The sequence below is a fragment of the Schistocerca nitens genome, chromosome 8, assembly GCF_023898315.1.
Source record: "Schistocerca nitens isolate TAMUIC-IGC-003100 chromosome 8, iqSchNite1.1, whole genome shotgun sequence".
Taxonomy (NCBI): Eukaryota; Metazoa; Arthropoda; class Insecta; order Orthoptera; family Acrididae; genus Schistocerca; species Schistocerca nitens.
Window position 1 is genome coordinate 443,788,598 of NC_064621.1, and position 14,724 is coordinate 443,803,321.

The 14,724-nt window shown below is 40.2% G+C and overlaps 1 protein-coding gene across 1 annotated transcript in view; it reads left to right on the forward strand.

Moving 5' to 3' along the window:
• The window catches only part of LOC126199363 (zinc finger protein 665-like), a 151,463-nt gene that overhangs the window by 99,427 nt on the left and 37,312 nt on the right, over window positions 1-14,724 (forward strand). The gene's annotated exons all lie outside the window — the stretch shown is intronic.

Sequence of the window (14,724 nt, forward strand, 5' to 3'; positions counted from 1 at the left end):
TCTGTGTGTTCGAGCTACTTAACAGTGATGTTGCTACTGACTGACTACACAATGTATCCTATGCTCTAAATATCTGCTGTCATTGGCTGGTGAGATCACATGACACGAGCTATGATTGGCTTACAAAAAGGCATCACAATCTCGATTTCAGTGCTTCAGAAACTAACGTGCTGTATTTGGTGGAATTTGAATATATATTACATAATAGGAAAATATGCAGCGTACATGTTGCTACACATCAAAGATCCATCGAAAAACTTTTTTTCGTGTTTCGTGTCCGTAAGTGCTGGGAAGTTCTATGCCGATGTATAAAACATTAACCTTTTGAAAGATTGGTAAGTTTTACAGTTCCAAGGGTATGTATACTATCACTTAACACAGAAAAAGATACTATCACTTAATACAAAAAAAGTATATTTTCGCATGGGAAAAAGTGTATATGTTAACCGAGAAATCCAGGAAAAATCTGGGATTTTTTTTTCCTTGTCTGCGTATACTCTCTGATATCACACTAGACTAATCTAGGATCACTCTATTGAATGGGTGTGTAAAATACTGCTTTAAAAATAATTTTGCTTCTAATGCGAAACCAATCGACGCTTTCCTTCCACACTGGACCTCACATGAAAGATGTAATGAGCATTATTTGTTTAGGCTGAGTCCAGGTACACAATGCAAAAATAAAATTGCAAATATCTGCTGAAACACCAGAGAAAATTTGCCTGATGACTCTTAGGAGGCACACCCTGCATAAAATTTCTCAGATTAAAACTATGTATTAAACTGGGACTCGAACTTTGCTTTTCGCAGGCAAGTGCACTACCAGCTGAGCTACCCAAGCATGACTCAAGAGCTGTCCTCGCAGCTTTACTTCCCAGTACCTGGTGTCCTAGCTTCCAAACTTTACAGAAGTTCTTTGAAACTTGTGGGACAAGCACTCCTGGGAGAAAGGAAACTGCAGAGACATGGCTTAGCCACAGCCAGGGGGATATTTCCAGAATGAAATTTTCACTCTGCAGCAGAGTGTGCACTGATATGAAACTTCCTGTTAGATTAAAACTGTACGTCAAATTGAGACTCAAACTCAGGACCTTTGCCTTTTGTGGGCAAGTAGTCAAGTACTTACCTGTGAAAAGTAAAGGACCCGACTTTGAGACTCAGTCCGGCACACTGTTTTCATCTGCCGGGAAGTTTCATATCATTGCACACTCTGCTTCAGAGTGAATACTTAATTCTGGACACCCTGTACAGATTATAAGTGTCCATTGCCCCCTCCCCTCCCCTTCTTCTGCCACTCCATAACGTCTTGCAACCAAGCACTCGTGCGCACGTGGACACACACACACACAAAATTATTGGCTAGGTGACTGCAACCAAGCACTCGTGCGCGCGTGTACACACACACACACACACACACACACACACACGGAATTATTGGCTAGGTGACGTGTTCCTTTTACTTTTTTGTATGTCTATAAATGCATAATTTATTGAAATTGAAACTGTAATGAAAGTAGTGGCAGTGTGTTTCATAGTGCACACCTTAGAAATAAAAAATCTGCTGCACAGTAACATTCTGTACTGCTTTGCTCCATCTTCTATATTGTAAGATGCTTGGATCCTTCTTGGCATACCCTCTACAATGTTGTTGAGGCATTACTGCTCAAAACAGCTCCACTCTAAATGATGGCTTCTTGAAATCACCTGGTGTGAAAGGGGGAGTGTGGTTTCTGTGATGCTGCAGGCCATTCCATTTCCTGTCTCGTGGAGGAAGGAGTTTGCTAGATGGGTATAGTGCACTTATGTGTTATCATCCTGAAAGACAAGTTCATCAGCAAGAATTCCCTCTTGATACCACAAAGCACTCAAATTACTTTTCATAACCTTGTGGTATAACACATCATTTTGGGGAAAGTGATGTGGTACCCTATGTCTTCCTGCCTGACAAATGATAGTTGCAGATTTAGCAAGTAATTTTTCTTATTAGTTAAGGGATAAGTTTCAACTCGCCTACTGCATGTGAATGGAATAGCAAAGATCAACAAAATCACAATGACGTCACTAAAAGTGAATGCAACAGTTGTTTGACAGATCTGTACAGAGATAGACTGATTATATAGACAAGCATTGTCTGATAAAACTCTGTAGGTGAGCTATGTGTGAAATGGTTGTGTGTTGTGACACATTGTGTATGAATAATTTACAAAGAAGAAATTGTCGTCATTTAGTAGCGTCTGAAGACTAATGTAACATTTCAGCTAGCACAGAAGAAGATGTAGTGGTGCAGATGCTACAACTATGAGATATAGACGTAGTTATTCTGACATTGGTTTGCAATACAGAAAGATGGAATTATTAAGCAATGGCAACTGAAATCTTTTTCACAATAAACCAACATAGAACAGAACACATCATTCTAGCTCAGTTTCATGTAGGACTGAGTGAATGCTGGTGACCGTGTCTTCCTCAGTCCTATCACGGAACTGAGCCAGAACGAAGTGCTCCATTCCAGTTGTGTGCTAAGTAATTATGAAAAGATTTCGGCCACCATTGCTTATTAATCTTGACTTCCTGTGTTGCAAACCAATGTCAGAACAACTGTGTGTGTATCTTATAGCTGTAGACTCTATCACCAATGCATCTTCTTTGGCACTAGCTGAACTGTCACTTTAGTATTCAATCTCTACTAAATAACATCAGCTTCTTCTTTATGAATTATGCACATAATGAACCTTTATTTACAATATGAAACCACTTAACATACAGTTTGTTTACAGAATTTCACCAGACAGTGTCTGTCTATGCAATCATTCTCTCTCTGTACAGATCCGTCAAACGCCTGCATTCGTTTTTGTCATGTTACCATGAATGTTACGATCTGTGCTATTCTATTGCCTGCAGTGTGTTTCCTAGCCAAGAGAGCAGGGGCACTGACTAGCTGCCCAAACAGTGGGTGCCATGGCATGCGAAAGGACTACCCTCATCATTTTACTTGCTCATAAGTATTCTGGTTCATTTCATAGTTGCCAGAATGAAGTGTTCTGTTCTATGTTGGTTGACTGTTTAAAAAAAAGTCAGTTGCCATTGCTGATTAATTCTGACTGACTGTTTTACACACCTATGTCAAATAATGTGTGTGTGTGTGTGTGTGTGTGTGTGTGTGTGTGTGTGTGTGTGTGTGTGTCGCATCTGTAAACTTCTTCACCACTGTATCTTCTTCAGTGCTAGCTGAAATGTTAATTTAGTATTTGACCTCCATTAAATGACAATAACTTTTTCGTGGTAACTTATGCATACACTGTACCTTTAGTTACAATATGGAACCATTTCACAAACACTTTATTTACATAATTTTATTGGACAATGCTTATCTACACAATCTGTTCAGATCTGTCAAAAGATTGCTGCATTCATTTCTTGTAACATCACCGTGATTGTCACGAGCTTCACTATTCCGTGGTCTGCAGTGCAATTTCTAGCTGGGTCAGAAGGAACACACAATAATTGCCCAATAGCAGTTGCCGCAATGTGCAGAAAGACTGCCCTCATCGTTCTGCCTTTTAAGACATGCTGCATCCGTCCACACCTACGCTCATGCCCAACAGAAACAAAATTCACACTGTCAACGCTTATCCCTTAAGCAATAAATAAGCAAAGCATTTGCTAAAGTAATGACCATCATTCATCGGGCAGAAAGACATGGGGTATACATCATTTTTCCCCAAATGACACGTTACATTACAACCTGTCTGATAAATACGTTAATACACTCTTCTACCACAATCTTCAGGCATCACACACATCCTGCATCTGCTGGTGGAGGGAACATGGTAGCATTCATGGTTGTTTCATTTCAAGTGTTCGATTCCCCACTTCTTTGTACACACAGTGATGGTGGATTTGTACTGTTGTTTGTGAAGGACACCCAGAAACCAGTTTGTTCATGTGGAGAAGGTTTCATACTGTCAGGGTAGATACAGGCCTCCCAGTTCCTTCCAAAAAGGCAACACACAGTTCTGTTGCATTACACTCTGAATACCCAGTGAGTCATAATTTGTACTTATTGGATAACAGCTGGTTTGTTGAATATGACCAATGACTGCAAGGCAGATGTTAAGTATTATGTGTCTAATGATAGTGGGCATCTGTGTTAACAATCCTCTGTGCCTTAAAGTGATAATGCACACAGGCGATAAGCTTGAAATGATCTTTCAGGACATGTTGACACACTTTACAGTGCAGATAAGCTGCATTACGTAATTTTAGACACAGCACACACTACTGCACTGCTTGTGAATGGCATTTTAGTTTTACCTCCAGTACCTAGATGGCTATACACTGAAGGTGACAAAAGTCACAGATAGCGATATGCACATACATAGATGGTAGTAGCATTGCATCCACTGGGTATAAAAGGGCAGTTCCTTGGCGGAGCTGTCATTTGTACTCAAGTGATTCGTCTGAAAAGGTTTCCGACGTTATTATGGCTGAAATGCTGGAATTAACATACTTTGAACATGAAATGGTAGTTGGAGCTAGATGCATGGGACATTCTGTTTTGGAAATTGTTAGGAACTCAATTTTCAACGTCTGCAGTGTTAAGAGTGTGCCGAGAATAACAAATTTCAGGCATTATCTCTCACCGCGGACAATGCTGTGGTCGATGGCCTTCACTTAATGGCCAAGAACAGCAGCATTTGCCTAGAATTCTCAGTGCTTATGGACAAGCAACATTGCGTGAAAAAACGGCAGTAATCAATGTGGGACATATGATGAATGTATCCATTAGGACATTTGCTGTTATGGGCTATGGCAGCAGATTACCGATGCCAGTGCCTTTGGTAACAGCACGACATTGTCTGCAGCACCTCTCTTGGGTTCATGACCATATCTATTGGACCCTAGCTGATTGGAAAACTGTGGCCTTGTCAGGTGAGTCTCAATTTCACGTGGTAAGAGCTGATGATTGGGCATGAGTGTGATGCAGATCCCACAAAGTCATGGACCCAGGTAGTCAATAAGGCACTGTGCAAAGTGTCCATTATGGTGTGGGCTGTATTTAAATGGAATGGACTGGGTCTTCTGGTCCACTGGAACTGATCATTGACTGGAAACAGCTACTTGGAGACCATTTGCAGCCATTCAGGGAATTCGTGTTCCCAAACAACAATGGAATTTTTATAAATGACAATGCACCATGTCACCGGGCCGCAGTTGTTTGCGATTGGTTTGATGATGAACATTCTGGGCAATTTGAGCAAATGATTTGGCCACCCAGATTGCCCAACATGAATCCAATCGAACATTTATGGAACATAATTGAGAGCTCAGTTTGTGCACAAAATCCTGCACGAGCAACACTTTCACAGTTAAGGATGGTGATACAGGCAGCATGGCACAGTACTTCTGCAGGATACTTCCAATGACTTGTTGATTTCATGTCATATCGAGTTTCTGTACTACGCCTGACAAACGGAGATCCAACACAATGTTAGGAGGTATCCCATGACTTGTGGCACCTCGCTGTTAATTTTAATTTTAATAATTAACAGCCTCAGTTGCACCATTTGTCTAGAATTTACCTAGGTTTCAGTCGGGATAACCCAACCTTCTTCAGAATAACAGTAACTACCATCTTTCCATAGTGGGTTATCCCGACTGAAACCTAGGTAAACGGTGCAACTGAGGCTGTTAATTATTAAAATTAAAATTAATATTTACACAGTTGCTGACAGGGCCGCGAAATGTTGAAGATATTTAAGCACCTCAGTGTATGTAACTATAGTCCATGTGGTCAAAAGAGTGTTGAACATGTATATCCACAGAGAGTATTCAGAAATAATGAGTTGTTTAGTCATTTTTTATGTACAGAAAATGTTTTTATTGATAGTTTTGGTTTCCTACATGTGAACTTCACTTTTTTGCGTAACTGCCACTAACTTCTAAGTACTTGGCTTAAAGTTGCACTAACTTCTTCAACCTGCCTGCATAGAAATTCTTGTGAGTTGAACCAATTCACAATTGTGGTCTCGAATTCACCATCTTTGACTTGTTATCCACACGTCATTGTTTCATATACAAGAACAGGTATTAGGCACTAGGTTGTAGGTTGGGAGAGTGGTACAGGTGATCAAAACATTTCCGATGGAAATGCTGAATCTTATCCTTGGCATGGACAGCAATGTGGGACCCACTTTGTCATGTGAGATGTCATTTATGAATGGCAGTTTCTCACCCCATCGATTTTGGATGGCACATTTTAATTTGATGACTGTTTTTTAGTACATGTCTGCTGTAGTTGTTGATGTACATTCCATGAAACGAAACAGGAGAGTGCCTTTTTCAGCCTAGAAATTAATAACCATCATTTATTGACTTGGGCAAGGAGAATGCTTGAATTTTTTCAGTTTTGGCGCAATTGAATGGTGCCACTGCATTGATTATTGTTTTTGCTTCTGCATTGGTGTATGATAGCTACGCTTTGTCATATGTAACACTGTGGGGAAATAAATCATCTCCATCTGGTTCAAACATGCTTGTCCACTTGTTATTCTATGTTTGGTATGATGGTCATTAAGCATTTTCAGTACCCACCTCGCATAAGATTTGTGATTATCAGAGTTTTTCTGTAACGGTCTTATAAATAGAAGTGTATACAATATGAGGAAATTCATCAGTTTGAGCACCAATAATCGGTTGTCAATCAGATAGCAGTTTCTGGTCCACTTGTTATACAATTTCAGTGGTGTGGATACTGGGCCTTGCATTCCATTGTTCTCCATCCAAGTTTTTACATCCTCTTTTAAAGTCATAACATCATTGTCTAACCTTTCCAAAACTCATTACTGTTGGCCAATAAAACAGACTCATGTCCTTATGAATTTCAGCAATTGCAGATCCTTGGTCTGGGGTTAGCATCTTGGACTAGTAATCAAAATCTCATGGGGTCCCTAGTTCAGTCCCAACCACTGCTTAAATTTTGAATAAAAATCCTCAGCAGTGGTGGCAGAAGATTTCCAGTTTAAGGAGTCACCCTCTTTCTTGCCAACAGCCTTGTCTAAGAGCACAGAGGAAAGGTCAGAGTTTGAGGGCACTTTCATGTGCATGAGAAGAAAATCTGAACCTTAAAGGTGGAAAAAACAGCAATGATCAATGGCATGAGGATGCAGAATGCAATGGAAACCACTGCATTAAGGACACACAAAGTGTAAGCACAGGACATGGGGCCTGTAATTAAGTGTCATGATCTCTCCATTTAGAAAAGATTCGAAATTAGTCTCCCATCTGGATCTCTGGGAGGCGACTGCTAAAGGGGAGAAGACCATGAGAAAACATTGAGTAACCAGTGAAAGAGTAATATTGTAAGAATAATTAGTGTGTGGAATGTCAGAATTTTGTATGTGGTAGGGAGGCTACAAAACCTGAAAGGGGAAATGGTAAGGATTTTTGGTCAAACAAATGTGGGATAATATCAGTAGTAGTGAAATCCTGGAGTAGGATTTATTATGAGTAGGCAGTTCAGTGAGAGATTTGTTCTCACCAGAATCAACAGCAAACCAACTTCAACAACAGTAGTTCAGTTATATATGCTGACACCACAAGAAGAAGATGAGAAGACAGAGAAAGTATGTGCAGATATTAGACAGGTAATTCGGTAGGGAGAGGGTAAACTAAATCATTGGAACGTAGTAGTAGGGGAAGGTATACAAGAATGGGTTATGGGAGAATATGGGATCACTGGTACAAATGAACGGTGAGAAAGAATAATTTAGTTTTACAATTAATATTCACTAGTAATAGCAATTATGCTGTTGTAAAAATCACAAGAGGAGGAGGTATAGGGGGCTGGAGACATGAGAAGATTATACCTGGATTACATCATGATGAGAGAGAGATTCTGAAATCAAGTATTGGATTGTAAGCTGTAGCCTAAAACAGGTATAGTCTCAGATCACAATTTAGTAATTATGAAGAGTAACTGCATCATCCGAAAGAATCAGTGTGGAAAGAAATGGAATACTGAGTACTGAGAAATGATGGCATGCATTTGAAGTTTTCTAAGACTGTAGATACTACAGTAATGAATACCACAGTAGACAGTTCAATTGAGGAAGAATGGACGTCTGTGAAAAGGCTGATCACAAACATTGGACAGACAAACATAGGTGTAAGGAAGGCACTGGTGAAGAAACCTTTGGTAACAGAAGAAATGCTTCAACTGATCAATGAAAGAATTAAGTTAAAAATGTTCAGGGAAAGATAGAAGTACAACAATACTACTGTCTTAAAAATGAAATAAATAAAAATTGCAGGGAAGCCAAGCCAAAATGTCTGCATAAAAAATGTGAAGAAATAAAAAAGAAATGGTCGTTGGAAGGATTGATTCAGCATACAGAAAAGTTAAAAGAATTATTGGTGAAATTAAAAGAAAGGGCAGCAACGTTAATAGTGCAATGGGAATACCACTGTTAAATGCAGATGAGAGAACAGGTAGGTGGAAAGAGAACATTGAAGAACTCTCTGAAGGGGAGGATTTGCCTGATGACAAGAGGGGGGGGGGGGGGACTGGAAGTCAATATGGAAGACATAGGACTCCAGTTGAGTCAAAGTTTAACACGGTGTTGGAAGACTTGCAGTCAAACAAGCCAGGAGGAATAGATAACATTCCTTTTGAATTTCTAAAATAACTGAGGGAAGTGGCACCCAAATCATCGTTCAAGTTGGTATGTAGAATTATGAGACTGGAGAAATACCATCAGACTTCTGGGAGAGTATGATCTACACAATTCCGAATACAGTAAAGGCAGATACTAGTGAGAATTGTGGCACATTCAGCTTAGTAGCTCATGCATCCTAGATGCTGACAAGAATAATGTAAAGATGAATGGATAAGAAAATTGAGGATCTGTTATATGACAGTTCGGCTTTACGGAAGATAAAGGAATGAGGGAGCTTGTTCTGACATTATGCCTGATAATGGAAGCAAGACCTAAGAAAAATCAGGACAAATTTATAGGATTTGTTGACTTTGAAAAAGTATTTGACAATGTAAAATGGTGCAAGATATTCAAAATTTTGAGAACAATTGGAGTAAGCTATAGGAAAAGATTGGTAATATACACTACTGGCCATTAAAATTGCTACACCAAGGAGAAATGCAGATGATAAATGGGTATTGGACAAATATATTATACTAGAACTGACATGTGATTACATTTTCACACAATTAGGGTGCATAGACCCTGAGAAATCAGTACCCAGAACAACCACCTCTGGCCGTAATAACGGCCTTGATATGCCTGGGCATTGAATCAAACAGAGCTTGGATGGCGTGTACAGGTAAAGCTGCCCATGCAGCTTCAACACGATACCACAGTTCATCAAGAGTAGTGACTGGCGTGTTGTGATGGGCCAGTTGCTCGGCCACCATTGACCAGACGTTTTCAATTGGTGAGAGATCTGGTGAATGTGCTGGCCAGGGCAGCAGTCGAACATTTTCTGTATCTAGAAAGGCCCGTACAGGACCTGCAACATGCGGTCGTGCACTATCCTGCTGAAATGTAGGGTTTCGCAGGGATTGAATGAAGGGTAGAGCTACGGGTCGTAACACATCTGAAATGTAACGTCCACTGTTCAAAGTGCCATCAATGCGAACAAGAAGTGACCGAGACGTGTAACCAATGGCACCCCATACCATCACGCCGGGTGATACGCCAGTATGGCGATGACGAATACACACTTCCAATGTGCGTTCACCGCGATGTCACCAAACACAGATGGGACCATTATGATGCTGTAAACAGAACCTGGATTCATCCGAAAAAATGATGTTTTGCCATTCGTTCACCCAGGTTTGTCGTTGAGTACACCATCGCAGGTGCTCCTGTCTGTGATGCAGCGTCAAGGGTAACCGCAGCCATGGCCTCTGAGCTGATAGTCCATGCTGCTGCAAGCGACGTCGAACTGTTCGTGCAGATTGTTGTTGTCTTGCAAACGTCCCCATCTGTTGACTCAGGGATCGAGACGTGGCTGCACGATCCGTTACAGTCATGCGGATAAGATGCCTGTCATCTCAACTGCTACTGATATGAGGCCGTTGGGATCCAGCATGGCATTCCGTATTACCCTACCGAACTCACCGATTCCATATTCTGCTAACAGTCATTGGATCTAGACCAGTGCGAGCAGCAATGACGCGATACGATAAACTGCAATCGTGATAGGCTATAATCCGACCTTTATGAAAGTCGGAAATGTGAAGGTACACAATTCTCCTCCTCACATGAGGCATCACAACAACGTTTCACCAGGCAACGCCGGTCAACTGCTGTTTGTGTATGAGAAATTGGTTGTAAACTTTCTTCATGTCAGCACGTTGTAGGTGTCGCCACCGGGGCCAACCTTGTGTGAATGCTCTGAAAAGCTAATCATTTGCATATCACCGCATCTTCTTCCTGTTGGTTACATTTTGCATCTGTAGCACGTTATCTTCGTGGTGTAAGAATTTTAATGGCCAGTAGTGTATAACACGTACAAGAACCAAGAGGGACCAATAAGAATGGAAAATCAAGAACGAAGTGTTCAAATTAGAAAAGGACATAAGACAGTGAAGCAGTCTTTTCACCTGTATTGTTTCTCCATACATGATGAAAATAAAAGATATGTTCACGAATGAGATTTAAATAGAGAATGAATGATATCAGTGTTAATATTTTCTGATGGCATTGCTACCCTTAGTGAAAGGGAGAAAGAATTGCAGAACCCATTGATAGGAATGAACAGTCCATTGAATACATAATATGGATTGAGAGTAAACCAAAGACAAAAGTAATGAGTTGCAGCAGAAAAGAGCTTAGCGATAACCTTAGCATCAAAATTGGTAACTGAGAAGTAGATGAAGTTGTTGTTGTTGTTGTTGTTGTTGTTGTGGTCTTCAGTCCTGAGATTGGTTTGATGCAGCTCTCCATACTACTATATCCTGTGCAAGCTTCTTCATCTCCAAGTACCTACTGCAGCCTACATCCTTCTGAATCTGCTTAGTGTATTCATCTCTTGGACTCCCTCTACGATTTTTGCTCTCCACGCTGCCCTCCAGTACTAAATTGGTAATCCCTTCATGCCTCAGAACACGTCCTACCAACCGATCCCTTCTTCTAGTCAAGTTGTGCCACAAACTCCTCTTCTCCCCAATTTTATTCAATACATCCTCATTAGTTATGTGATCTACCCATCTAATCTTCAGCGTTCATCTGTAGCACCACATTTCGAAAGCTTCTATTCTCTTCTTGTCTAAACTATTTATCGTCCATGTTTCGCTTCCATACATGGCTACACTCCATAGAAATACTTTCAGAAATGACTTCCTGACACTTAAATCAATACTCAATGTTAACAAATTTCTCTTCTTCAGAAACGCTTTCCTTGCCATTGCCAGTCTACATTTTGTATCCTCTCTACTTCGACCATCATCAGTTATTTTGCTCCCCAAATAGCAAAACTCCTTTACTACTTTAAGTGTCTCATTTCCTAATCTAATCCCCTCAGCATCACCCGATTTAATTTGACTACATTCCATTATCCTCGTTTTGCTTTTGTTGATGTTCATCTTATATCCTCCTTTCAAGACACTGTCCATTCCGTTCAACTGCTCTTCCAAGTCCTTTGCTGTCTCTGACAGAATTACAATGTCATCGGCGAACCTCAAAGTTTTTACTTCTTCTCCATGAATTTTAATACCTACTCCAAATTTTTCTTTTGTTTCCTTTACTGCTTGCTCAATATACAGACTGAATAACATCAGGGAGAGGCTACAACCCTGTCTCACTCCTTTCCCAACCACTGCTTCCCTTTCATGCCCCTCGACTCTTATAACTGCCATCTGGTTTCTGTACAAATTGTAAATAGCCTTTCGCTCCCTGTATTTTACCCCTGCCACCTGCAGAATTTGAAAGAGAGTATTTCAGTCAACATTGTCAAAAGCTTTCTCTACGTCTACAAATGCTAGAAACGTAGGTTTGCCTTTCCTTAATCTTTCTTCTAAGATAAGTCGTAAGGTCAGTATTGCCTCACGTGTTCCAACATTTCTACGGAATCCAAACTGATCTTCCCTGAGGTCGGCTTCTACCAGTTTTTCCATTTGTCTGTAAAGAATGCGTGTTAGTATTTTGCAGCTGTGACTTATTAAACTGATAGTTCGGTAATTTTCACATCTGTCAACTCCTGCTTTCTTTGGAATTGGAATTATTATATTCTTCTTGAAATATGAGGGAATTTCGCCTGTCTCATACTCTTGCTCACCAGATGGTAGAGTTTTGTCAGGACTGGCTCTCCCAAGGCTGTCAGTAGTTCTAATGCAATGTTGTTTACTCCCGGGACCTTGTTTCGACTTAGGTCTTTCAGTGCTCTGTCAAATTCTTCACGCAGTATCATATCTCCCATTTCATCTTCATCTACCTCGTCTTCCATTTCCATAATATTGTCCTCAAGAACATCGCCCCTGTATAGACCCTGTATATACTCCTTCCACCTTTCTGCTTTCCCTTATTTGCTTAGAACTGGTTTTCCATCTGAACTGTTGATATTCATGCAAGTGGTTCTCTTTTCTCCAAAGGTCTCTTTAATATTCCTGTAGGCAGTATTTATCTTACCCCTCATGAGATAAGTCTCTACATCCTTACATTTGTGCTCTAGCCATCCCTGCTTAGCCATTTTGCACTTCCTGTCGATCTCATTTTTCAGACGTTTGTATTCCTTTTTGCCTGCTTCATTTTCTGCATTTTTGTATTTTTTCCTTTCATCAATTAAATTCAGTATCTCTTCTGTTACCCAAGGATTTCTATTAGCCCTCGTCTTTTTACCTACTTGATCCTCTGCTGCCTTCACTATTTCATTCCTCAAAGCTACCCATTCTTCTTCTACTGTATTTCTTTCCCCCATTCCTGTCAATTGTTCCCTTATGCTCTCCCTGAAACACTGTACAACCTCTGGTTCTTTCAGTTTATCCAGGTCCCATCTCCTTAAATTCCCACCTTTTTGCAGTTTCTTCAGTTTTAATTTACAGTTCATAACCAATAAATTGTGGTCAGAGTCCACATCTGCCCCTGGAAATGTCTTACAATTTAAAACCTGGTTCCTAAATCTCTGTCTTACCATTATATAATCTATCTGATACCTATTAGTATCTCCAGGATTCTTCCATGTATACAACCTTCTTTCATGATTCTTGAACCAAGTGTTAGTTATGATTAATTTATGCTCTGTGCAAAATTCTACCAGGCAGCTTCCTCTTTCATTTCTTAGCCCCAAGCCATATTCACCTACTACATTTCCATCTCTTCCATTTCCTACTGTCGAATTCCAGTCACTCATCACTATTAAATTTTCGTCTCCCTTCACTACCTGAATAATTTCTTTTATCTCATAATACATTTCATCAATTTCTTCATCATCTGCAGAGCTAGTTGGCATATAAACTTGTACTAGTGTAGTAGGCTTGGGCTTCGTGTCTATCTTGGCCACAATAATGCGTTCACTATGCTGTTTGTAGTAGCTTACCCGCACTCCTATTTTTTTATTCACTATTAAACCTACTCCTGCATTACCTCTATTTGATTTTGTATGTATAACCCTGTATTCATCTGACCAAAAGTCTAGTTCCTCCTGCCACCGAACTTCACTAATTCCCACTATATCTAACTTCAACCTGTCCATTTCCCTTTTTAAATTTTCTAACCTACTTGCCCGATTAAGGGATCTGACATTCCACGCTCTGATCCGTAGAACGCCAGTTTTCTTTCTCCTGATAACAACGTCATCTTGATTAGTTCCCACCCTGAGATCCGAATGGGGGACTATTTTACCTCCAGAATATTTACCCAAGAGGACGCCATCATCATTTAATCATACAGTAAAGCTGCATGCCCTTGGGAAAAATTACGGCTGTAGTTTCCGCTTGCTTTCAGCCGTTCGCAGTACCACAACAGCAAGGCTGATGAAGTTAAGGAAGTAAAATAACACATGATAGATGAAGCGACGAGTACATAAAAAGCAGACTAGCACAGGCAAAGAGAGTATTTCTGCCCAGAAGTCAGCCCGTGTCAAACATTGGCCTTAAAATGAGGAATAAATTTCTGAGAATATAGCTTGGCAACACAGAATTGCATGGAAGTGTATCAAGGACAGTGAGAAAACCAGAAAAAGAATGAGAATCGATGCATTTGAGGCGTGGTGCTACAGAAGGATGTTGAAAATTAGCTGGACTGATAAGATAAGGAATGAGGAGGTTCCTTGCAGAATCATTGAAGGAAGGAAAATATGGAAAACACCGACAAGAAGTGACAGTAAGAAGGGATGGAGAGGTAGAACATGTGTTAAGACATCAAGGATTAACTTCCATGGTATTAGTGGGAGTGGTGGAGGTTAAAAACAATAGGGAAAGACAAAGATTTGAATACATCCAACAAATAATAGGGTGCAAGTGCTACTCTGAGATGAAAAGAGTGACACGTGATAAAAATTGTTGTAGGCTGTACTGAACCAGACAGATGACTAATGAAGCAAACCGTTGTCTTCTGCCATCCATTTTGTAGATAATAAATAATGGCACTGCATTCTTGTGACTTTGTTTCGCCAACATTGCCTGCTTTTTGGATATGCTTCATGTGCAAAGAGAGTCTATATGTGAGATGCATAACTTAGGTCTGAATCCTAAAGTATATTTTAGAT